Source organism: Olea europaea, chromosome 15 (assembly GCF_002742605.1).
Source record: "Olea europaea var. sylvestris chromosome 15, O_europaea_v1, whole genome shotgun sequence".
NCBI classification, from domain to species: Eukaryota; Viridiplantae; Streptophyta; class Magnoliopsida; order Lamiales; family Oleaceae; genus Olea; species Olea europaea.
This window is the reverse complement of record NC_036251.1, coordinates 26,496,673-26,521,887: the sequence shown is the minus strand read 5'-3', so window position 1 is coordinate 26,521,887 and position 25,215 is coordinate 26,496,673. Positions and strand designations below refer to the sequence as shown.

The window sequence follows — 25,215 nt, the reverse complement described above, 5'->3', positions numbered from 1 at the left end:
CATTCTATTCATCATGGAGAACAAGATGCACATATGCGTCCTCACCAATTTATCTCGAATCAGCCAATTGGTCTCCATACACCGCAAGCTGGTGGCTCGATTTCTTCAAATCGGGGGCAGATTTTGAGCAAATTAACCATTGGATCCAGCAGGCCCAAAAACATCAGGATGCACCTCCAATTTGATCGAAAGTAATCTTGAAAATATCATCTGCAGCTCTCTTCAATTACAGGAGAAAATGTTTTGAGGCCCAGTTCTTCTCGTCCGGGTTTTGTGTAGGGGGTTTTCTGAAATTTGCACTTGAGGTCTCAATGTTTTGTATTCAAGTGTTTTGGCCCTTTAAGTTTGAATTAAAATCAGAATGGCCTAAACTTAACAAAGTGACCACTTGTAAAACCGCCCTAAAACTTTAATGACCGTTTCTACAACTTTGTAACTTTAGTGACCATTTTGAAATTTTGAGCTAAGTTCAGTGATCGCTTTTGAAATTAACCTAATTTTTTATTGTCACTATTTTATTTCTAACAAATCACTTTTATGTAAGAAATTATTAAAAAATAAAACTACTAATAATAAGACAAAAATATTTGTAAAATGTAAGATGTTATTTATAAGTATAAAAAAATCACTTCTTCAAGTTATTTAAAAATGAAAAAATAACTTATAATAGTAAAGTACTACTTATTTCCAACTAATCACTTTTATCTAAGAAATTATTAAAAAAATTAAAAATAGACAAAAAAAATTTGTAAAATATAAGGAGTTACTTTTAAGTAAAAAAATTCATTTCAAGTTATTTAAAAGTTAAAAAAAAAAAACTTATAATTGTAAAGTAACTGCTTATAAGTAAAAAAAAATCGAGTGAATTGTCCAAATGGTTACTAAACTTTGCAAAAAGTTTTCAAGGGGTTACTGAACTTTAAAAATCATTTAAATGGTTACTAAACTTTGCAAAAAATTTCTACGGGGTCACTGAACTTTAAAAATCACGTAAGTGGTTATTGAACTTTGTAAAAAATTCCACGAGATCACTGAACTTTGCAAAAGGTTTTCACGAGGTCACTGTATTCAGTGATCTCGTGAAAACCTTTTGTAAAGTTTAATGATCATTTAGGTGATTTTTAAACTTCAGTAACCCCGTAAAAATCTTTTGTAAAGTTCAACGATCATTTAGGTGATTTTTAAAGTTCAATAATTCCTTGAAAATTTTTTACAAAATTTAGTGACCATTTGAGCAGTTCACTCAAAAAAATCACTTTTATGTATATGTAAAAAATTATTAAAAAATAAAATAATAATAATAATAAGACAAAAATATTTCTGAAATATTCATTTCAATTAATTAATCTCTCTCATTTTCCTTTGCTTCATTAAATTATAAACAAGCAAAAAAATACATGAACTTAAATAAATTGTTTGCAATAAGAGCCATGAAGGGAAAAAAAAAATAGCCCCCCCCCCCTCCAAAAAAAAAAAAAAACCTATGCTTTTATCTTCCTGTCGTGGATAATCAGAGCTACATGATATTCTATGTTCTGTATAATGAAACCAGCATTATATTAGAACAGGTTTCCTGCTCAAGTCTCCATTTATAAATTCAGGCAAAAGTCAAGGGAAACATTAATTTCAACAATATATTCATAACTATTAATCATTATTATCTACACATTTGGTGGGATGTACTACCATTCCTATTTATAAACCACTTATAAATTTGCAAAACAGAGGCTGATTTAAGTTTTTATATTGAGTAATTTCTAACTTTGGCTACATAATATACATAGATAAGATATGAAACAATCTACTGATGTTCCATCTGTTTAACCAATCACTTCCTTGTTGTTTCCTACAATTTTGTGACATCGAGGAGGAATTTTTTTTTTTTTTTTTTTCCCCCTTCATATAAGCTTCTTCCCTTTGCTTTCTGCCATTTACCGTGGCAATAAACAAAAAAAAAGGGTAAGATGTCCACTTTCTTGTGGGAATAGTGGCAATCGGCCCTTCTACCGGTTGATAATTGTCCTTTGTCCAGGTTATTCATTTTTTAAACAACAATAAAAACTTTTAATTTCCAGTTTTCCCTTTTACCCTTAAGCCCTATGGGAAATAAAAGGCTCTCTCATTTCTCTTTCTCAACAGGCGAAGAGGACGAAGCAACAACCGGAAGAAGAAAATGAATGGTGCTTTCAAACTTCAACCTTCAATAACTTAAATGGTAATTTCTGTACCTATCTAATTTAGACGACAAGCAGTGTGCATCACCTGAGGAAATATTCAAGGAGCGAGGAAGATTAAGCAAAAATTCACATTTTTTGAAGGTAAAAACTAGAAATGTGAGAACGTCATAAGCTACGTTTTGTTTGAAATATCTCTTAATTTGATAATTTTGTTTCTTAAGGTTGCTAGTTTTAATCCAATATGAGATTTTTCTTCAATCTGAAATAATATTCTTATTATAGATTGTTTTGTTGGACAAGACTAAGAATATGATCTTTGGGAAGAGTTGGGCTTTTTAGAGGTCCTCTTTATCTTTGTTGCCCATAGACTTGAACGGGATGTTTACTTTGCTCAGTAATGATGTCATTTGTAGATCAGCTTTCGGGAGAAAGTAAGTGAAACATAATCTAGGAAGAAATTTTTCAGAGTGGTAAGTAAGGGACAAGAGCTACTGGCTAATCTTAGTATTGGTGAATTTATTCCATGGATTTCATGGATTAACAGATTGAATGGTTTCGATTATAGAACAGAGATATTGCATAAAGAAATGAACTGATTCAAGAACACTTGGGTGAAACACGGCGTGGAAGTAAAGAGAACATTCTTGATATTTTACTTTTGCCTTTTTCCCTCGTTATGTTAATTGCTGGAAATTGTCTAATTTTGAGTATTAAGTTTGCCAATTTTTGTTACTGCTTCTTTGTATTATAGTGTGATATATATTTTGAATTGAGAAAAAAAAAATCATATTATAGTTTAAAAATTCAGGGGAAAGTGTATGTGATGTGATCTGGGTTCGGTGCAAAATCCTCCATTATTCGGCAATGGTTGGAGGTTGGTTAATATCCAGATTCAAGCTCAACTGGAGGCTGAATGAAGGTGGTGAATGCAATTAATTGCATGATCAAACTATGGAGCTCAACAGCGTCGAAGCTTGCAAGGAATTAATGATTGTAGAAGGGAGATTTAAGGGCGAGATCGGGACTTCAAGAGTTAATAAAACTGGCTACTTATGTGTTCTTGCTAGGGAGTTTAATATAGTGAAGATCACAAGCCAAAGCATGAAGTTGATGTTGGCAGTGGCAACTGAAGCAAGCTGGAACAATATGGGTTCGTGCGATACTAACAAACAGAAACAGGAACCAAAGCCAACAGCTATGCGACCGCGTAGTATTGTTGCCATGCGGCTGCATACATCAAGCCAGAAGACCGATTGGTGGAATTAAACACTTCAGTGCGACCGTAGCACACTGAACCATGTGGTCGCACCTCTATAAATCAGGAACGATTTCTTCAATTTCGGAAACTGGTACTACAATTCCAATCTTGCACATCTTTTTGGCATATATTTTAATGTTAGTTTCTTTTTTAAATTAGGTTTTTAATTTTTTATTCCTTTTTAATTATTTTAGGATTTTAGTATAAATAGTTTTTCCTTCTTCATTATAACTTGGACTTTGACATTGAATTAATGGAGATTTTCTCAGGAGGCTTTATGCTTCAAAATTTATCGAACTTATCGGGGTGATTTCTCGTGGTGTTCAACCTAACAAAGTGAGATTCGTAAATTGGGTAATCACGGGGTCAAGGTATTCTCGTAATTATCTTGATTTCTGATTCGATAGTTTATTGAATTGAGCTTTTAAATTTCAGATTTTCGTTTCTTTAATTGTGTGATTAAAAGGTCTATATGTCCTATTGACTGCGTGGGTTGTTTAATCCATTATTTTGAGTCAAATTACATAAATCATGTTGTTTGGAACTTTCCTGGGTTTGATTCAAGTTCGTTTTGTGGGTTCTGTAGTGTTTGCTATGCGAATTCGCATCAGCATGATGTTTCATAACGGGTGAATCCTCATCCAGGTGGTGAGCACCCACTTTTGAATCTTGCTGGCAAAGATACAACTGACACATTTGTTGCTTTTCATCCACGTAGTGCTTGGCAATATCTTGATAAATTCTTTAATGGGGTTTACTTAGAAGATAATTCTATTTCTGATACATCTAAGGATTATAGGAAGCTTGTTTATGAGTTTTCAAAGATGGGGCTTTTTGACAAGAAAGGGCATATTGTTTCTTCACTATGTGTTTGATAATACTCCTTTTTGCTGTGAGTGTTTATGGTGTTCTTTGCTGTGAGAACACGCTAGTGCATTTGATTTCTGGTGGTTTAATGGGATTTCTTTGGATCCAGAGTGGTTGGTTTGGTCTGGTCACGACTCTGGGCATCACCAGATTATGTTAACACCATGTTTTAACAGATTTGCTCAAGTTCTTACGGCAAATTGCTCAAAAGGGGAAAAAAACTAGGATTGAAAATTGATTGATTTATTGAAATAGTATTAGCACTTAGATTGGAAAATGTGAATCTCCTAGTATTCTGCTATATGTTTATTTTTCTAACTCTTCAAGGCTTTGGTAGTTGAATTTTTGAGGAGCTTTTCATTTATTTACTTATACTAGAAAAATCTTTCCTTGAAACCAAGTGATCGATGCCCCAGATTGTACTGGAACTTAATTTGCATATTCTTTCACAGGTTATAGTGGAATTTAATAAGTTTTAGAGATCTTGTCAAATAAATACTTTTAATATTTTTTTTTGTTCCACTCCGCCTCTATAATTTGTTCCATCCTTTACTTAAAAACTAAAAATCTAATAATCTTATGCAGTTTGCAGGATGGAGTACATACTCAACATTGATGATCGATGTGACACAAAGGTCACAATACGTTCCAACGTGTCGAATGTAGAGAAAGTATATGAAGTATTAGATAATGTTTATAAGGAGATGTTCTTGAAGTCGTGTTTCGATAAGCTGTATGACATCAGGAACATGAAAATATCTTACTAATTCACAACCTATTGTAATTGCTTTTATATTGTATTTACTTTTGCATGTTACCTCAAGTATTGTTAAAAGAATTTTGTGTTATGAATAGAAGTTTATTTTTATGTTATGAATAGAAGTTTATTTTTGTGGGGGGTTTTTTTATGTTATGAATAGAAGTTTATTTTTTAGGTTGATGTAGGTTATATTATAAGGGAGATAATGTCAAAAATGTTGGTTGTTTAATGCTGTCGTTTTTTGACTGATCATAGTCGTTTAAAAGACTCCAGTCTTTTTCGAAAACAACGACTTTAGTCATTTAAAAAGACCATAATCATTTCCTAAAATGACTATAATGTATTTAAACGACTATAGTGGTTTCATAAAAAAAGATCTAGTCATTTTAGTCGTTTTCCTACACAACTGGAGTTGTTTAAAAAGATTTCAGTTGTTTATATATATTTTTTAGAAACATATAGGTTGATGAAATATAAGATGATAATCAAACTTTTAACATTATAGCTTGTGTTTGGTTTCGATTTATTAGTTTAAAATGAAATAAGAAGACAAATTCCATTATAAACAATTCATCGTGTTCCGCTAACAATGTTCAAGAATACAGTATTTAATTTCTAAGTATGCAATTTACAATAACTATAACGAAATATAAGGTGACAATCAAATTTTCTAAGTATGCGACTTTTAATAATGTATAACAAAAACGCCCGCAGTTAGCTTGAATTTTTTTTTAGATTCACATCTCATTTTTTTTATTTATTATATACTCATTTTTCTTTACAGTTTTAAATGAAATGTTTTGAATTATGTCCAACATTCATAAAACAAATTATATATGAATTATGACAAAAACTCACAACATACAGCATACATTGTAATATATAAGGGATTGTGCTTGATTACACCGTTTCTAATATACTGCATTCGATTTTTAAGTATATGACTTGCAATTGATTTCAATAAGTCAAACAATCATGTATAATGAAAGAGTCAATTGAACTTTAACCTTTTAGAATGTGTTTTATTTCAACCTATTTTCATTCAAATAGTTATGGAAAGATGAACTTTGTTATATACAACTCATCGTGCTCAACTATACGTAATTCAGGTATATCGTATTCAATTTTAAGTATACATTTTACAATTGATTTTGATAAGCTAAAACATCATTTAGAATGAAAAGACGTGCCAATCAAATTTTTAACTTTTAAACCGTGTTTGATTTTAACATATTTCATGTAAAAACGTATAGGAATGTGAACTTCATCATCATACTCTCGCATTCAATTTTTTATGCATACGACTTATATTTTGCTTTCGATGAGTTAAATCATCCTGTATGATGAAAGATGAGATATTAATTAAACTTCTAAATTTTCAGATTGTGTTAGATTTCAACTTATTTCATTTAAAAAGAAGTATAGGAAGATGAAGATCATTCTATACAATTCATTGTGCTTCATTGCGTACAATTCAAGTATATCATATTCGATTTTTAATTACATGACTTGCAATTGATTTTGAATAAGTTAAACTATCATTTATAATGAAAGACAAGATGTCTTTCAAACCTCAAACATTTTAGTATATGCTTGATTTCAACCTATTTCGTTTCAAAACATCTAGGAAGGGGAACTTCATCATTGTACTCCATTACACATTGATCAGAGTATATCATATTAGTATTTAAACATACGACTTACAATTGGCTTCTTTAAGTTCATGTATATTGAAAGACGAGAGGCTAATCCAACGTGTAACCTTTTAAACCGTATTTGATTCCAATATGTTTCGTTTAAAAACATAATGGAATATGAATTTTGTTATACAATTTTATCATGCTCCACTGCATATTGTTCAAGTAAACAGTATTTGATTTTAAGTACATGACTTACAATTAATTTTGAATAACTTAAACTGTTATGTATAATAAAAGGTGAGATACCATTTAAAACTCGAAAGTGATAAATGAAAAACGACTACAGTCGTTTAAAATGATCGAGTCGTTTTTCTTTTAAAAAAAGTTTTTGATCATGACCTAAATGGATTTTCTATTTTCCGTGAGTTGGTGGCGACCATGCAAATCACAACCAGGTGCTTTTATGAAATGAAAAACGACCGCAGTCGTTTTACCCTTAAAACGACTGCGGTAGTTTATAACGATTATAGTCATTTTTCGTTATTCAGTTTTTCTTGAAAACGTTATAGTAAGGGTATTATAACCATTTTATATAGAGTGTATTTAAGACATATCAACAATATAGAAAAGGATAATTTAGACATTTTAACATAAAAGAGGCCTTAAAAACTTATTTGGAGTAAGTTAGGCCTCCAAAAGTTTTGAAGGGCTCGACTCGGTCATTTTTAAAAATCCCCCCACTTTCTTCCTCTTTTGCTTCTCTTTCTTTTTAGCTTCTCTTTACATATTGATTGCACAGTTCACTAATATCTGTTTCTCATGCCTCTGGTTTCTTAACCTCTTCTCTTAGCCTCACATTTGTTTCTCCCTTTTCAAACTCCCTTTTCGTTCTTCTCTTAAACTCCTTAAAATCTATGGAGAACCATAAAAAATCCCCACGAATTTCGTTTATCTAAGCCCCATTGTAGTTTTGACAGAGCTGATTAAAGGAGGGAAAAGAATAAAGCAACTCAACAGTTTTATTTCGACGATCCTTCAAATCCCCAACTTAGTCGAAAATGGTAACTTTAATCGCTGCATCAATTAGCGCCCAAATCCCCACATGCGGTCTTGATAAAATCTCATGAAGCTCATCGGAGTCCATCCCGAATCTTCTCCTCTTCTTAGCTAAAGAAAATTGAATAGAAAGATGAATCAGAATAAAATTATGGACTGCAACACTGCATCTGATAATTTCTGAGTTTAGTACATGGAAAACGACGTCGTACTTAAGGTTTTATGTTTTAATTTAAATGGACTGTTTGAGCAGACGAAAAATTCATATCTGATTTTGTCCTTACTCGAACACAACACAGAGGATGAAGGAGGAGAGCCTTGTGTATTTCTTCTCTCTTTAAGTTTACAAAAAAGGGCATAGAAATTTGAGGATATCTACTATCTTGATACTGTAGAGTATTTGCGATCATCTTCGGAATTAAACTTTGATTCTTTATAGTTTTTCCCCTACAGGTAAAGTTAGGAACTTGAGGTCATACATTCAGGGAACTTGAGGTCTCACATTCAATGTACGACTGTACTCTCCTTCCAAAGCAAGCTGAGGTCGTTCCTGACAAGGAAAACTTTGGTAGAATTTTCTACAATCAAGCAGTGATGTCTGCTAAAGGCATTCCCCAAATTGCATTGGTTAGATTATTGCACAGCTGGTGGGGCTTACATACCAGCAGTGGTGGATGAAAGTATAATGGTCAAAGGAAATGGAACTATATTTCTTGCAAGACCTCCACTTGTAAAGGTTATTTAAGTTCTTCTGGTATTTGAAAATGCTTCATATTTTAATCGTTAGAACTCTTACATGTTGTATCTTTTTGTTCCTCATCCTCTTCTGGTTGTTTTCACTACGCATCTTGAATCTTCATTGTCCAAAAGTACTCTAGAATTACGACTTTGTTTTTGTTAGGTTTGAAAAGTGTAATTTACAATTCTGTAAGACAAAACAGACTTAATTGTAAAAATATAAAAGTCAGGGACTCAATTGAACAATATTGTAAAAGTAAGGGACTTGGGTTACAATTTTGTATAGTTAGTTAGGTTAGGGTTTCAACTTGGAACTAGGGTAAAGATGTGTTAGAACTTCGCTGGATGTTCGCTTGACCATTGCTTGACCGTAAAAAACAGAATAGACGTCGCTCGCTTTTCGTCCCCGTCTCGCTTAAGCGAAGTGCTATCGCTCGCTTTTCACTGTAATGTCGCTCAAGCGACTGTGTTATCCAAAAAACCTTATTTTTCATTTTTTGAGATTGTTACACGACCCAAGACACTTTTTGCCCCCAAGTATAAATAGAACAAGTCTGGGACGTGAAACAGAGATTGCCATATTGTGCCTCACATTGATATCATCTTCAAAACATATTCAAGAGATCCAAGGGTGCTTCAAATAGTGAATCAATCATATTATTCTTGTCATCTAGGCAATCTGACTTTGGGTAAAACATCAATGTTTGTGAAGATAAAACACTGTGATTCCTTAATCTGTTGAGGAACGGACTCTCTCATTGTAGGATTGAGAGAGTGGACGACAAGCGCAGTGAATTGGACAAGAACAGATGGTTCTTGAAATTTCACTTGGTAGTAAAATCAGCTAAAGACCAGGAGGCTGTAGTGAACATTAGATTGGGCTATAGGAGGTAGATCAGGAAATCTAGCAAGAGGCTAGGAGTATCTACAACAGTAGATTGTGAGACTAGAACAGCGAGTTTGATTGGGTATGGAGGTATAGTGGACATTACTGATTTGGTCCCGGAGTTTTACCCACATTGGGATTTCTCCATCAATATAACGTGAGTTGATTTGTTTGTTGTTTACTTTAAATTATGGAAATTGACAGTTCAACATAGGATTAGCTGGATGTGTATGTTTAACCACATAGACAATAATTAATTAGTGACTTGTTGCTGTTAATTGTATTAATTCTGCACGTAAGGTTAAATTGGTAAACGAAATGTAAATTTGGTAATGCTAAAATTTAAATTTGTCATTACAACGTGTTAGGTGACTTTTCAAGTAATATCCGAAATGTTCCTAGAATTTTCAATTGGTATCAGAGCCAAACTTCGTGTCTTGACCTTACATAGTCTAGATGAGTACTTCGTTGAGTGTGCCGTCCACTTTGATGGTAGTAATTACGCATATTGGAAAGTTAGAATGAGGGCATTTTTGAAATCTATGGATGAGTGAGTCTGGTAGAGCGTAATGAATGGATGGTCTGTCCCTAATTCCACTATTGATGGTGTTGTCACTCCCACGCCTGTAGAAAATTGGTCTAGAGCACAATTGGATAGCTGTAACTATAATAACAAGGCCATACATGAATTGGTTATGGTTGTATCCTCCAAGAAATTTAGGAGAGTATCTATGTGTTAGGTAGCTAAGGATGTTTGGGACATTTTGCAAACCACACATGAGGGAACTCAGGCCGTTAAAAATTCTAAGTTACAAATGCTGACCAATAGTTCGAGAAAATCAGGATGAGAGATGATGAGACATTTGATGTCTTTTATACGAGTTTAAATAACATAGTGAATTCATCCTTCAACCTAAATTTGAAAATTCTCGAAGCTAAGATAGTGAGAAAGATTCTTTGATCCTTATCCAAGCGTTTTAGGCCTAAAGTCACGACAATTGAGGAAAGTAAGGTCATTGGCATTATCATGGTAGAGGAGTTAGTTGGATCCTTCCAGACCTATGAGCTTACCTTAGACACCCAGTTAAGGAAAAATCTATTGCTTTGAAATCCGCTAGGAATGATCGAATCAAATTTCTGATTAGATTTATCCAATGATGAGGAGATGACTTGCCTAGCTAAGAAATTCTAAAAATTTTTAGGAAGAAGAAGTTAGAATAGAAATCGAGAGGTGCCCGATTAAATCTAGGAGAAAGCCTAAAACTGTGAGATGCCATAAGTGTGGAGGTTTCGATCATTTTAGAAGTGAGTGCCCTAACGCTAAGAGATTCGAAGAAAAGGCTATGAATGCTACTCTCATTGATGACGAGTCTAGCTCGGACAATCAGAGTGAGAAATCTACGTATGAGAAGAGTGGAAAATATATGGCCTTCATTGCTAGGGTTAAGAGTGAATCTGAACAAGGGAGTGTAAAAGGCTAGGACTTAGATAGTAGTGAAAAATCTGGCGATGAAAGCGGAAGTGAGGAAGATCTAGAAAAAGCTTATGATAAGATGTATGAGGAAAGCCTCAAGATCATAGTTATAACCAGGTGCTGATCAAGAAAGTGAAGGAACTTAGGTTAGAGAAGGGCCAGTTAGAGGCCCAAGTTAGTGATCTCACCAGTAAGAATGAGATGTCTTCTAGGAGACTAAGTGAGCTGACAGTAGAGAATGAGACCTTAGCTATTTAGTTTAAGCACCTTGGGAGTGAGCTAGAGTTGTCTAGGTCTTAGATACTTGCCTTTTCTAGCAGCTCTAAAAGCTAGATAATATTTTAGGAATAGGCAAACTGGCTGGTGATAAGGTAGGTCTAGGTTTTGATATTAATGCTACCAGTACTTCATAGACTACCTTTGTTCGTGCGACTGACCAACCTAATACTATGAACTTAAAAAGGACAAAAATCAGGTGTCTGTTGGTCAGATTGGATTCCTTGCTGATCAAATGAATCATTTGACTCAATTGGTGACATAGTTGTTTGGAAACAATCCTCGTTCTAGGCAGGTTTGGGTGAAGAAGAGTGATTTGGTAAAGGTTGACTCGGATCACATTGCTCTTAAGGAAAAGAGCACTTATGTACCTATTTGATTAGGTATTTTTGATGCATGACTGGTTCTTATCTAACATATGATTGTTGCATGCATCACATGCATTTGTTTGTTTTGTTTTTGTTTTATTTTTTATGCATGTGCATTTTCATCTAGGTGCATTAGTGCATGCATATCTTAGTTTTGTCTTTGTGTGCTTGACTTTGTTTTATTTTGTGTGTGAAACATTCATTTGGTTATGAAAAAAATGAAAAACACAAAAAAAAAAAAAAATTTGAAAAATTGAAAAAGACAAAAGTAGTTTGTTGTAGAAAGTGCTACAGCATGACACATGACTTTTGAACTTGCACGTTGTGATCATGTAGGAGCTGAAATTGATAAGTTGTAGAATAATTTTCACTTCTTGGTTAGGTCTATTTGGATTAATCTGTATAAGTGTCTTCATGTACCATCTGCACTGCCCACACTATGAACTTGTTAGTGGGACTCTACCGCGTGTGTGAGAGTTGGGATGGCTGTCACGTGTTGATGGGGTGACTTCGAACATGAATTGACCATTTGTTGTAGACCTTAACACAAAAATCTTCTCCCTTATTATATAATGTTCTTCTTCGGGGCCTATTTGACTCGAGCAATTAAGCATGCAGGGTCTCTTAAAACTTATGTCGGAGGTCAATTGACTTGGGTTAGCTGGCCTAAAGTTCGCTACATGGGTCATCTTAGTCGCTTAATGGAGAAGAACCTGCACTTAAAATGAAAAATAAATGAGCCTGGAATTAAATGTGAAAAATGAAATATATAAACGTTCATAGTAAAGAAGTATAGATTTTACTGTACTTACAAGTTTGACTTTCATAAGTAGAGGAATATACTTATTGACAATTATTGGCATATCACTTCTCACAAAATTAAGGTTTGGAGTCCTCCTTGCATTGGACCAGTGACACTTTACACATATGAGTAACTTGTACGTTTTACTCCATTCTAGTCTGAACTGAGTATGTGTGGAGGTCTAGTACTTGTTAATTTTACTTTTTGTATGCTATCAACTGCATTTTTGAATTGTTATATGTTATCGCTGAGCTTTTTCTTAATATGATTCCCTTCAACATTTGTGATAAAAAAGGGAGAGAAAGGTATAACTGGGAGGGGAGGGGGGAGGGGGGAACGTGAGAGTGTACACATAGGAGAGCGACTACATTTGTTGCATGCACATGATTTATTTCAATGATTGACATTACTTGCATTGTGCATTGCTATATCTAGGGATCGTTGGGAAGAGACATAGATACATTAATTTACTGCATTACATTCCATGAGATTTTGCAGTAAGGGGGAGCATTGCATTGCATTTCATATCACGTCCATCTGTTTGAGTTTTGATGCTTAGTGATGTTGGTGTCTCGATTGGTATTTTGATTGACATCAATGTCACGTCTCAAACTAGCATGTTGATGTGTTTGTGATTATGTGCTTTAAAGTTTTATAATTCTTGCATCATGTACTTTTACACTGGGTATATGAGTTTGTGGATTTCAGGAAATAGGTACAAGAAGAAATACAAGACTCAGTTATTGTATTACTGGGTAGAATAGACTGTGTGTGTCAAGTCCGTGTTTAAATCTGTATTGTCCTGACTTCATTTGTATGGTTTTGTCACAGAATGCCAAATGGGGATTTTGTTAGATCTGAAAAGTGTAATTGGCAATTCTGTAAGACAAAATAGACTTATTTATAAAATTGTAAAAGTCAGGGACTCAATTGAATAATGTTGTAAAAGTCAGGGTCTATGGTTGCAATTTTGTATAGTTGGTTAGGTTAGGGTCTTAACTTGGAACTAGGGTAAAGATGCACCGAAACTTCGTTGGCTGCTCACTTGACCATCACTCGAGCGTAAAAAACAGAATGGATGTCACTCTCTTTTCACCCCCATCTCGCTTGAGTGAAGTGCTTTCGCTCGTTTTTCGTTGGAATGTCGCTCAAGTGATCGTGTTATCCGAAAAATCCTATTTTTCATTTTTCGAGATTTTTACACGACCGAAGACACTTTTTGTCCACAAGTATAAATAGAATAAGTCTGGGACGTGAAACATAGATTGCCATATTGTGTCTCACATTGATATCATCTTCAAAACATATTCAAGAGATCCAAGGGTGCTTCAAACGGTGAATCAATCATATTGTTCTTTTGATCTAGACAATCTGACTTGGGCCAAAACATCAAGGTTTGTGAAGATAAAACATTGTGGTTCCTTAATCTGTTAAGAAACAGACTCTCTCATTGGGGAATTAAGAGAGGTGAACGACAAGTGCACTAAATTGGACAAGAACGGACGGTTCTTGGAATTTCACTTGGTGGTACAATCAGCTAAAGACTAGGAGGCTGTAGTGGACAACAGATTGGGCTGCAAGAGGTAGGTCAGGAAGTCTAGCAGGAGGCTAGGAGTATCTACAGCAGTAGATCGTGAGATTGGAACAACGGGTCTGATTGGGTACGGAGTTTGGTGTAATTTGTACTTGCTGAATGGGTGTAGTGGACATTACTGGCTTGGTCCCGGAGTTTTACCCACGTTGGGGTTTCTCCATCAACATGTCGTAAGTTAATTTGTTTGTTGTTTACTTTACATTACGCAAATCGACAGTTCAATATAGGATTAACTGGACATGTATGTTGAACCACCTAGGCAACAATTAATTAGTGACTTGTTGTTGTTAATTGTATTAATTCTGCATGTAAGGTCAAATTGGTTAATGAAATGTAAATTTGGTAACGCTAAAATTTAAATTTGACATTGCAACGTGTTAGGTGACTTTTCAAGTAGTATCCAGAGCGTTCCTAGAATTTTCAGCCATAACTTCATTAAGGCTTTAGTTTATTTCTAAATTGATGATTTAGTTGGCTGCAATAGCGGAAGAGGTTCAGGCAAAAGACTTTGGGAGTGCAATCGTGCATTGTAGGACTTTGAGTGTTTCATACTACTTTGCCTAAGGTAAACCTTTTACATCTTTGCATTAAAGTGGAAAGAAGCCAATTTATTTGTATGTGCCTTTTGTTGATAGGCTTGGTTTTTAAGGCTTATGCTTTGCAGTTGTTATTTGTGGAATTGTTGACCAGCGGTCAATGTTGTCTCTATTTTGCAGATGAACTTCATGCAGTTGCTATAGGGAGGAGTATCATTAAGAATTTGCATATAGTCGGGGGTGCAAATGATCGTGTGGTATCTGATTTCAAGGAGCCGTTGTATGATGTGGACGAACTTCGTTCTATTACACGAACAGACCTAGAGCAGTCGCTTGACATCCGATCTATTATTGCTCGCATTGTAGATGGAAGTGAATTTGATGAATTCAAGAAATTGTATGGCACTGTGAGGTTTTCTCATTCCTTCCAACTCTACTTCTCCACTAATAAATGTTTTTTGGTACGTGTTTGTTATTTTGTTATAATCTTATATTTGTCTCTTTTGTCATGAATAGACACTTGTAATAGGCTTTGGAAGAATTCATGGTCAACCTGTTGGGATTCTTGGAAACAATGCAGTGCCGGTCCTGTGATTGAAGGGCCCTGAGACGAAGTGTGTAAATTAGGCCCCCCCAGCAAAAGCAATGTAAATACAAAATTCAACGCTGTATTATTTTAGGAGGCATAATGTATGGGTCTGTACCTAATGTCCAATGATTAACCTAAAAAATAATTACAAAATATCTCAATCATCACATAATTACAATTTCCAATACAGTTACTATGTGCGCAGGTGCAATTGTTCATTCCACAATAACCAATCATATAAGCCGACAAGACTGCAATTATATAAGCCGACAAGGCTTCAAACATTTTCAATCTCTTCAATAACAAGTTAGGCAAGCCATTACTTACTTGAGAAGTGGAATTTCGACGATAATTGTGGAATTACACCCTTGAGAATGATTTCGTCACAACTCACGAGCCTGAAACAAAAATTTATATAAAATTATATGTCATGTCTAAGATTGCCAAGACTAAGATCTAATGATAAGGGAATTAAGAATATTTAAGAGCAGCAAACCTTCAATTTTTGTAATCTGTGACCTCTCACTTTCTTTTTGCTCATTATATTCTTAAACCAAACTCTAGAGCCCATGATCGATGCTTAATATAACTCACAGTTATTTCTTGTGGAAGACAGGCTTGAACTGTCCGCCATAACCAGATTGTTTGCGATCATACCGACACTTTCCTTGAGCAGCTAAGCTATCTTTTCTCTTCTTATATTGGGTGACTTTATGGAAGGTGTGCCTTTTGAAATCCTTTGATTTTCACTAAGTCTTCTTTGGTTTTTGGAACAGTCACCTACAAACATCAGTCAGAAATTCTCAATTTAAAGATAACAATATGCATTTTGCCAATTGAATACTAAATCGTATGTGAGGTGTGACAACCCACAATTACAAAGGATCATCAAGCATTTGAAATGTTCTCGTGAACCTCCTTAAGAGACACAGGAATATCCACAGAACGATATGGATTAAGCAAATAACCACAACAAGAATGGGTATCTAGATTTACAATTTAGAAAAAATAGCTAAAAAACTTTTAAAAATTCCATTGTGAAGGGGCTGAGGAACAAGTAAATAATGGTAAAGACTATATGTCAATAACATTTAGATTAGAGAAATGAATTATAATATCTCACATAACACTACAGACTACCGTCACCATTTTCCATGTGGTCACTTAAAAGCTTACCAGAAAGAAGCAGTTTACTCAACAGAAAGTTAAAATAGTTAGTAATCAAATACCAATACGAATGATAGAGAAAAAGCTGAAACATGGGTAGCAACACAACATTAAAGCTATGTAAAGTCATTACAGTCTCAAGATCCAGTGACCACACAGCAGCTGGACAAATCATGTTATTGCAAATTCAAATATGATTTTGTGCAAACCCACAAAAGCAAAAATAGAAGTTCCACTAAATAAACAATTTGTACGTCGAATAGTGACAGTAAACTTATGGGGTTCTACTCGAACAGCCTGACTCAGCTACAAGAAACATTTCTAGTTCACAAGTAAGCAAAAGGTAATTTCCTCAAAACAAAAATTACAGCAAAACTGGAACTTTTCTTGAATATGAACAAAAACAACGCAAAAATTACCCCCAATTTCACTCTTCCTAAAATTTCACATAGATTTCTCACCTCCTCATATTCCAAATCTGTAGCAAGTGAAGAGTGAAGACTGAGTTACTGAAGAGGCAACTGCTACAACTCAAGAGCAGGAGAGCTGAAGAAGAGCTGCTGTAGACTAGACTAGACTTCAAAGTTCGAACGAATTCTCAAAGATTTTGGGAACTGGTGGTTGGAGGGGCTGACTAGTGAGCAGGTGAAGAACATGCATGATAGAATGGCAAAGGTGGGTGGCCACTGACCAGAAGAAGATGACATTGAGGCGAGTGGCGACGACTGTGAATTGATGAGCACGTCGAGGCGTCGAGCAGATTTTGGGAATTTTTTATTTTGGGAATTTTGGGAATTTTTGGTTAATTGGATTGGATATGTAAATTGGGTTAGGTAAATGGATTGTGGGCTTATTGGATAATTGATTTTTTGGGCCGGCTGGCCTTGTTCTTAAGAGGGGGAAAAGATTATTGGGCCAAAATTAGGCCCTTTCGGAGGGCTGGATAATTGGTTTTGGCTCTTTGGGCCAGATGGTCTTGCTCTTAAGAGGGAAAAAATTATTGGGGCAAAATGAGGCCCCTTATGGTCTTGGGCCTAAAGCGCAGGCCTCACTTGCCTCAACCCAGGACCAGCCTAAAACAATGGCATATTGTTTAATGAGTCTGCTTTAGAAGGAGCTCACTTTATTGAATTGTGCACTTAAGGTAACATTCCCTTTATCATTCTCCAGAACATAACGAGATTTATGGTACCTTTTTTTGTCCTATCACTTGCAGTAATTTGATGCAAATTTTACCCGCCTGTGTAAATTAGTTTCAGAATTAGCAGGTAAATAGTGTCACCCTGCTTGTCAAGTTTGACTTAGTTCTGAAAATGATTGCATAAGAGTTTAAATAATTTAAGAGAGTTAGTAGTTGACTGATAGCTCATTCACAATTCAATGCTTTCTGGGAGACACGGTTCAAGTTGGAAATAGTCAACAACTGCATCTATCTAACTATTATAAAAGGAATTTCATGCTAAATATAATATAATTCGTATTTACTTCTATTTCTTTCAAGTTTGTGGCTAGACTCACCATCGCCTGCGAGTACCCCGCCTCCGTCGCATGCCTCCAACCCACCCATCTCCATCGCCTGCGAGCAGCAACTATCGCGCCTCCTATCCCATCTCGAAACTTTACTCTACTCCAAGTTTTTCCACTCTTCAATCTCACTTTCAGTCCCACACAAGTCCATAATTTGCTCCTTTTTTCCCCCTAAAATCATTGATGTTTTTTTAGATTTGGAGAGAATACAATTTGAGATAGTTTTCTCTTCTTTGATTCTCTTTAGATTTTGGTTATGCTTAGATATGCATGTTTTTAGTTTTTGAGTTTTATTAGGTGGGCTTCAGCCATGGTTTGTTATGCCTATGCCCTTTTTTTCAGCTATGTCGTTGAATGTTTGATTTTCTTCTTTCATTTTTGTTGTTTGGTGTTTTAAGAGATCGTTCTCAAAATGGTACAAATTTCAACAGCCATTGAAGTTTGCTAACTTGAGGCTTGTCTAATTTATTGTTAATTTTGTTCTTTTGCACTTCCATAGGGGTTTCAAATTAGTGCTGTAATGGAGTTATAAATACTTCTTGCTCCCATAAGTTTGTTTATGCTACTATTCTCCTGCCAACTGGTGGAAAGCAATATCTTAGAGTCATTTCACCGTTGCAGCAATTTTTCAAATCATTCAGGTTGGGTTTGTTATTTCTCTATTTAATGAATGCATTCTAATCTCAAATTTACCTACAGTTGATGATGAAATTCATGGTAGAGTCAATCTGTTTCATAGCATTGCTGAATTTTTGTGGGTTTAGTTAGTTCAAGTCATATTTCTTTTGTTCTTGCATATGAATAGTAGGTCTACTTTTATATTATTATCTTTTACATTTTTAGATCATTTATACCAGATTTCCCTAATAAGTTGCTTGAGTTTGAGATCATTGCTGTAGTATGAGAATTTTGGTAAGTTGGTTTCATTCTCATAATGATTAGGAAAATTCTAGATAAATTCGACAAATCTAGAGTAGAATTTATAATTTAATTGAATTCAGTCATGCTGTTTGGGTAATTTTTAGCCTGATTTAAGCAATGCCTACAATTCCTTACGGTGTACAAAAAATAATCTTCTTTTCATAGTTAGAATTATAGTCTTTTTTTTTTTTTTTTAATTTTGAAATATTGTTAAGCAATTTTCTTCTGATATTTAAATAAGTAAGTAAACCAAGTTTAATTTTTTCAGTAGTCTTCCCTTGCTGCTTGTCTCCAGTATACGCATGTGCTTATATTATCTACGTCCGAATCTTTGGTTTGACTATGTGCACATTATTTACTTGGTTAAGACTTGGTCATATGTTTAAGTTAGTATTTATCAGGGAAGGCAATTGATTGACCTGGATATACAACCAAGAGTGCTTTTGATAATATTAGTACTCCTTTATTTCTCTTTACTGACCATTTGTTCTTTATTGACTTCACTTTGCCAACTGAAGTATACAATTCACTTTTTTTACTGGTATATTATCTGAGTATTTGCCTCGTGGAGGATAAGATGGTCCATATGTACTCTCATGCTTTGATTTATGTTGTCTAAATATTTCTATCTAACGTTGTTTATTTCATTAGGACAGTTTGTGGCAATGATTACCATACAAGCTTTGTTATGGTTATTTACTTCGTGCATATAAATTGATCCTTTAAATATATGTTTGCACTATGTTTTGAATCATTCCATAGAGAGTACCATTTTTTGAAGTTTATCCTATTAGGGGGTTTACTTTGACTTCTGGCTGTACTATTTGATAATAATTTATTTCTTTTTAAAAAATTCTCTCGCATTTTGTTTCAAGTTTTTGTAATAACTTATTTTGCACTATACAGATTCACTGAGATTTACTGATATGAAACATTCTCATGTATTTTGTTTTCAAATTTCTATAATAACTAATTCTTCAGCACAACATATTATGAGTACTCCTTATAGAATAAGAACCTTATAGAAGGCAATTAATAAGTCTAATATAATACATGAAGGAATCTCTAATGTGTCCTTTATCTTTGAACAACTTTTTTCTTTTGTTTCTAAAAGTTAAACATTCTATTTAGCTTGATGTCTCTGCTTGGTGGTATATGTAACTACAAAGTCTCACTTCAAGAAAAAATGGCTTTTGCAATATGTAAAAGGCAACATTCATCAATTGCATGTTGCTAAAAGGGGCCAATTGCAACATTCAGCAAGTGTATGTTGCCAATAGTTGACTAAATTAAGATTTAACAACACTTTTTTTAATGAATGTTGCAAAAACACCCTTTTACAACGTTCATAAATTGTTGTTGTTACTATTTTTTTTGCAACAGCCAATGCGCGTTGCTGTAGAATTTGAACGTTGCCGTTAATCAGTTTGGGCAACATTTATTGAACATTGCCTTTAGTGGTTTTAGGAACGTTCAAACGAAAGAAGCCCTAAATTAATCAAAAGAAGTTCTCACTCTCAGACTCCCGTGCACCGACCCAAGACCTAATTTGTCTCCCTTCGATTTCTCTCAAGTCGTCGATGATGATTGTCATTCTCCAGTTGTCGATCGTCGTTTTGTCCATATTCTAGTTGTCGATCATCGTTTTTTATCAATATGAGATAAAATCTACATAGGCTGCCTTCGAGAATTCATCTGCTACTACTCTTAGCACCTCTTCTTCTCCAAAGCTTGCAGAGGCAATTAGCCGAAACCCCTATTTACCTCCACTATTAAAGATACAAAAATTTGTATTTGTATATTTTCCTTTTTATTGATTTTTCTATTGAAACTATTATCTACGTGTATGTCTCTGTATGTATATATGTGTGTGCTTTGTGTGAACGTCGAAGCTTAATATCGAATCATGTTTGATGATAGATTCATGTCAATGGATGTACATATTATGGTTTGGTAGCTTAATTTCTGCGTCTTATAGTTGAATGCTTGGAAAATTAGGCTTTGGCCTCTGTTTGTAGTTCACTAAGGATTCAAAGCAATTTTGGCTCCTTCGATTTTGCAAGTTTAATCTCCTGGATTTGTTTTCTTTTGAAAGCTTTCTTCTTGTATTTGTTTTCGGTAATTGGGAATTTTTGTTACCAGAAACCCAAAGTTTAATCTCCTGCATAAAAGTTTTACTTAATTCTATATAATGCACCATTGAGTACTTATTCATAAGGAACTGATAAATGAATATATAAAGTATTTTTCTACAGTTAACACATGCAACACTATCCAAAAGAACAACCAAAATTTGCTATGTAAAAAGTGCTCTACCGCTAAATGATTCACAAACAAAATAGAAAATTGATAACAGCGTAAAATATGATATTTCTCCTCTTAATTGCTGCATTCATGTGATTATATTATGTCAAAATGCACTCATTACCCCTATGTTTTGGTTTAGGTTGCATTTGGGTGGAAACGGTGAAAGTTGGAAGAAACAAATGAAAAATGACCAAAGTGAGAGGAAGTGAAAATTCAGGGACCAAATTTGTAAATAATCCATAGATGGGATGGGTGATGGAATGATGATTCAAGAATGATTAGAGGTCAAGTGGATGAGAAAAGAAGTCAAAGGAAATGAAATATGATCATAACATCTTCACAAATAAATTTCCAATTGAAAAAGTTACGTACCGATTTTCAGCCTCATATTGGGACCCCTTTTTGACATGGAAGATGATTGAATTTGAAGATGACTTTTGAAGAAAAGTTGTAGCCTTTTGTGTTACTTTCCAAAGAAACTTGAATAACCTCAACCAGACGTTGGGAAAGAAAGTTATAGCTAAAATACTAAAAATTGTTCGACGAAGAAAATGGCAATAACCATGCGGCCGCATGGTTATAAAGCCATGAATTTCAGATGCCAAAATGTTTCTACCATGTGATTGCAAAACTTATAACCATGCAATTGCATGGTTTTTCCTCGAGGCCGAAATCTCAGTTTCCTTATACGACTGAATCTCTTATGGGAATCTAATTTTCACGAGATATAAATGTCCAAAACCAGCTAGAACGAAGTCAGACGCCTCCAGACCTATTTCTTTCATCTTGGTGCTCAAGAAACTCCATGGAAAATTAAGGAACTTGGTAATGCTACGAAGGAACTCAATCAGTTTTGGTGATTTTGAATTGAGTTTTTCATTATTAAACAATTTTATACTCGAATTTCCATATCTTGAATGTGTTTTTGACATTAGTTTAACAATTATTAGAATTCTCATAGATTCAGTCATGCTTTTTCTATCGAATATTCGAACTACTTGTTGAATTGCAATTTAAATTAATTAAAATTGTTGGTGTGATTCTCTACTACCTTGTGCCCATGTATATGGTCGTTTTTGAATCTGATTCCAATAATTAATTGTGCAAATTTTTAGGAAATTTGATCTCTAGAATTACCATAGATTTGAATTTGTGTTTAATGTTATATCTCTCGATTAAAGAGTTATTGTTAATGTCTTTAATTGAGTAAAATCACATGAATTGATGATGTTGAATGACATAAACCGATTGGGGGAATTCAGGTGCTTCACTTTCATACACATTGATTTAATTTTACTACATATACCTTGATTTCATTCAAACCATAAAGTCATCACAAATTTTGAGAGAACTGTCAGCTTTTGATTCTTTGGATTATTTTCCATCTCCCTATGGATACGATACTCCAAAGCTATACTATAATTACAATGATATACTTTGGGCATAATCAAATTTTGGCGTTGTTGCCAGGAAGACAGTACAAGTAATCAAGGGATCGATTGAAAAAGGGGTGACATAGTTCCTTTATTTTTATTTTTAATTGATTTAATTTTTTAATGTTATTTTTTATTTTGTTTTCACATATTTTCTCTGTTTTTGGTGTTTTATGAGCCGAAATCGAGACGATCAAGAGAGTTCTACCAGAGCACCTTTTACAGTGTTTGAATTTCGATATAACCTTTACTTTGACACTGCATCTGTTACCACGAACACCTCATCACATAATACCATGTCTAATAGTGAGCACGATGATGTGCCCTAGAGGACTTTACAAGACTACCTCCATCCCACACGCACATCCACAGTGTCATGCATAATGTTCCCGGCCAATATGCCACGCATGGATCTCAAACACGGAATAATTCAACTTCTTCCCATTTTTCACGAATTGAAAATGAGAATCCATACGTACATATCGAGAACTTGAGGAAGTGTTGCAACCTTCCACAATCAACGTGGTACAATGGATACAATCAGGCTTAAATTTTTTTCATTTTCACTTAAAGAATGAGCAAAAAGCTGGTTGTACTCATTGAAAACATGTTCGACTAGAACTTGGGCTGAGATGACTCAAGCTTTCTTTGGAAAATACTATCCCCATCATAAAACAACTGCCTTTAAGAAGCAAATCTCTTCATTTGTCGAAAAAGATAGTGAAAATTTATATCAAGCGTGGGAAAGGTACAAAGAATTGCAAGCCCTTTGCCCCTACCATGGTTATGAAAGTTGGCAAATTATGAGTTATTTTTACAATGGATTATTGCTAGGGAGCGTCAATTTGTTGAAATGATGTGTGATGGGAAATTTTTGCAAAAAGATCCGGATGAGGCTATAGATTACTTAGATGACATAGCTGAAAAAGCCCGTACCTGGACTGGACCTAGTGCTTCTGATAGTACCAATAGGTCACGACTAACAGTAAACCTAACTAGCATAGGCATTTACCACCTTAGAGAGGAAGACAACCTTAGAGCCAAGGTAGAAACCCTTACTAGAGAACTCGAGGCCCTACGTGCTAAGGGTTCAAAATTCACATGACCTATTTCCCGTGTCTAGTCTTCAAAGCCTTGTTTTGTGTGTGGAGGTAGTGATCACCTAGCACAAGAGTGTGCCACTTATGCTAATATGAAGAGACTTTATGAGGAACACTGTAATGCTTTTGACATATATCAAAAACCCTATACTTCCTACTCCGAATCCTATAATCCAGGGTGGCGGAATCACCCCAATCTCAGCTGAAAATCTGAAAACCAACAACCTACCCCATCCAATAAAGCCTACACTACATCTCCATATCAAACCACATCCTCTAAAAACTCTTTAGAAGACGCCCTACATATATTCATAGAGGCACAAAGTAAAATTAATTAGAAGTTTGAGACTATGATTACCCAGATTGTTGAGGAAAACAAGGAAATCAAAACTCATTTGTCCAAACTAACGAATACCTTAGCTGTAGGAGAACGTGAAAAATTTCCAGCTCAAACTCTACCAAACCCAAAGGGGTAACACATGGCACAAACTTCGGGATCAGGAGAGACCAACTTTAAGATAGTAAATGCCATAACCACTAGATCGAGGAAAGTCATTGAACCAGCCCTTCAATTTATAGAAAATGAAAAAGAATCAAGTGAGCCTAATAAGAGTAGCCCAAGTGAAGAAGTAGTATAAGCTCTAGTTAGGGTACCTTTCCCTCAAGGCCTCAAATCCACCTCGAAGTCGACCACTTACAAAATAAAATCTTATTAAGCAAGTCAAAATCAATCTACCTCTCCTACATGTGATCTCTCAGGTTCCCACATACATTAAAGTCCTAAAAGACTTGTGCACTGTGAAGAGGAAACAAGATGTCAAGAAAACTGCTTTCTTGACTGAACATGTGAGTGCTATAATTGAACAAAAAGTCCTGCCAAAGTATATAGACCCTGGTTGTCCTACTGTTTCTTGTGTCATAGGGAATCATGAGATTTCACAAGCTTTTCTCGACTTAGGGGCTCGTGTAAACATCATGCTTTATGCTATATACTTGATGTTAGGATTAGGTGAGATTAAACCTACTTCTGTGGTCCTGCAATTAGCTGATCGATCTACTATTAGACCTAGGGGATAGTTGAGGATGTGCTAGTACAGATTGACAAATTTTGCTATCCTATAGATTTTTTGATTTTGGATGTAAAAGCAGATGTGAATGTTAACTTCAAGTTTCTCATTATTCTTGGTAGATTTTTTCTTGCTACTGCTAACGCTTTTATCAATTGCAGGAATGGTTTGATGAAACTATCTTTTGGGAACATGATCTTAGACGTCATAAAATAGCCTGAGAAAGATGATCGGTGTCATCAAATATACATGATTGATGCACTTGTCGAGGAGGAAGCACATGCGCTTATTAACCCCGACCTTTAAATTCTTTCCTTTTAAATTCTAAAATTTCACCAGGGTACGATGATGGGGTATATGCTAATATTTGTGCTGCCTTTGGAAATTTACAGGATTGTGGAACATCACCGACGATCATTTCCACTGAGTTGACAACGCCCTGGCTAGATGCGGGCTAAAGAAGCAAACATTGGGTCGAGCCAATGACAATAAACAAAGACGCTGCTTGGAAGACAACCCAAGGAGAATTCATTCCTTTCTCTTTCTTTCTATTTTTATTTTTGCATTTTTAGGTTTGTTTTCATTCCATGCATTCATCACCAATTGAGAACTTTCAAGCTTCTTATACTTCAGCTCACATGATTTACTTCGACGCTCAGGTGATATCTTTCC

The 25,215-nt window shown here is 34.7% G+C and overlaps 1 long non-coding RNA gene across 3 annotated transcripts; it reads left to right on the top strand.

The window, feature by feature from the left end:
* The first annotated feature begins 1,975 nt into the window (after nt 1-1,975).
* On the top strand, nt 1,976-5,170 carry LOC111410683. 3 transcript variants are annotated; one of them, XR_002705736.1, is made up of 4 exons: nt 1,976-2,032; nt 2,140-2,318; nt 2,986-3,806; nt 4,888-5,170. It is a non-coding gene; the product is annotated as an uncharacterized LOC111410683 (long non-coding RNA). The 3 variants fall into 3 exon arrangements; XR_002705737.1 differs by lacking the exon at nt 1,976-2,032 and having other exon boundaries at nt 2,108-2,318; nt 2,986-3,526; nt 3,705-3,806; XR_002705735.1 differs by lacking the exon at nt 1,976-2,032 and having other exon boundaries at nt 2,108-2,318.
* Nucleotides 5,171-25,215: the final 20,045 nt, after the last annotated feature.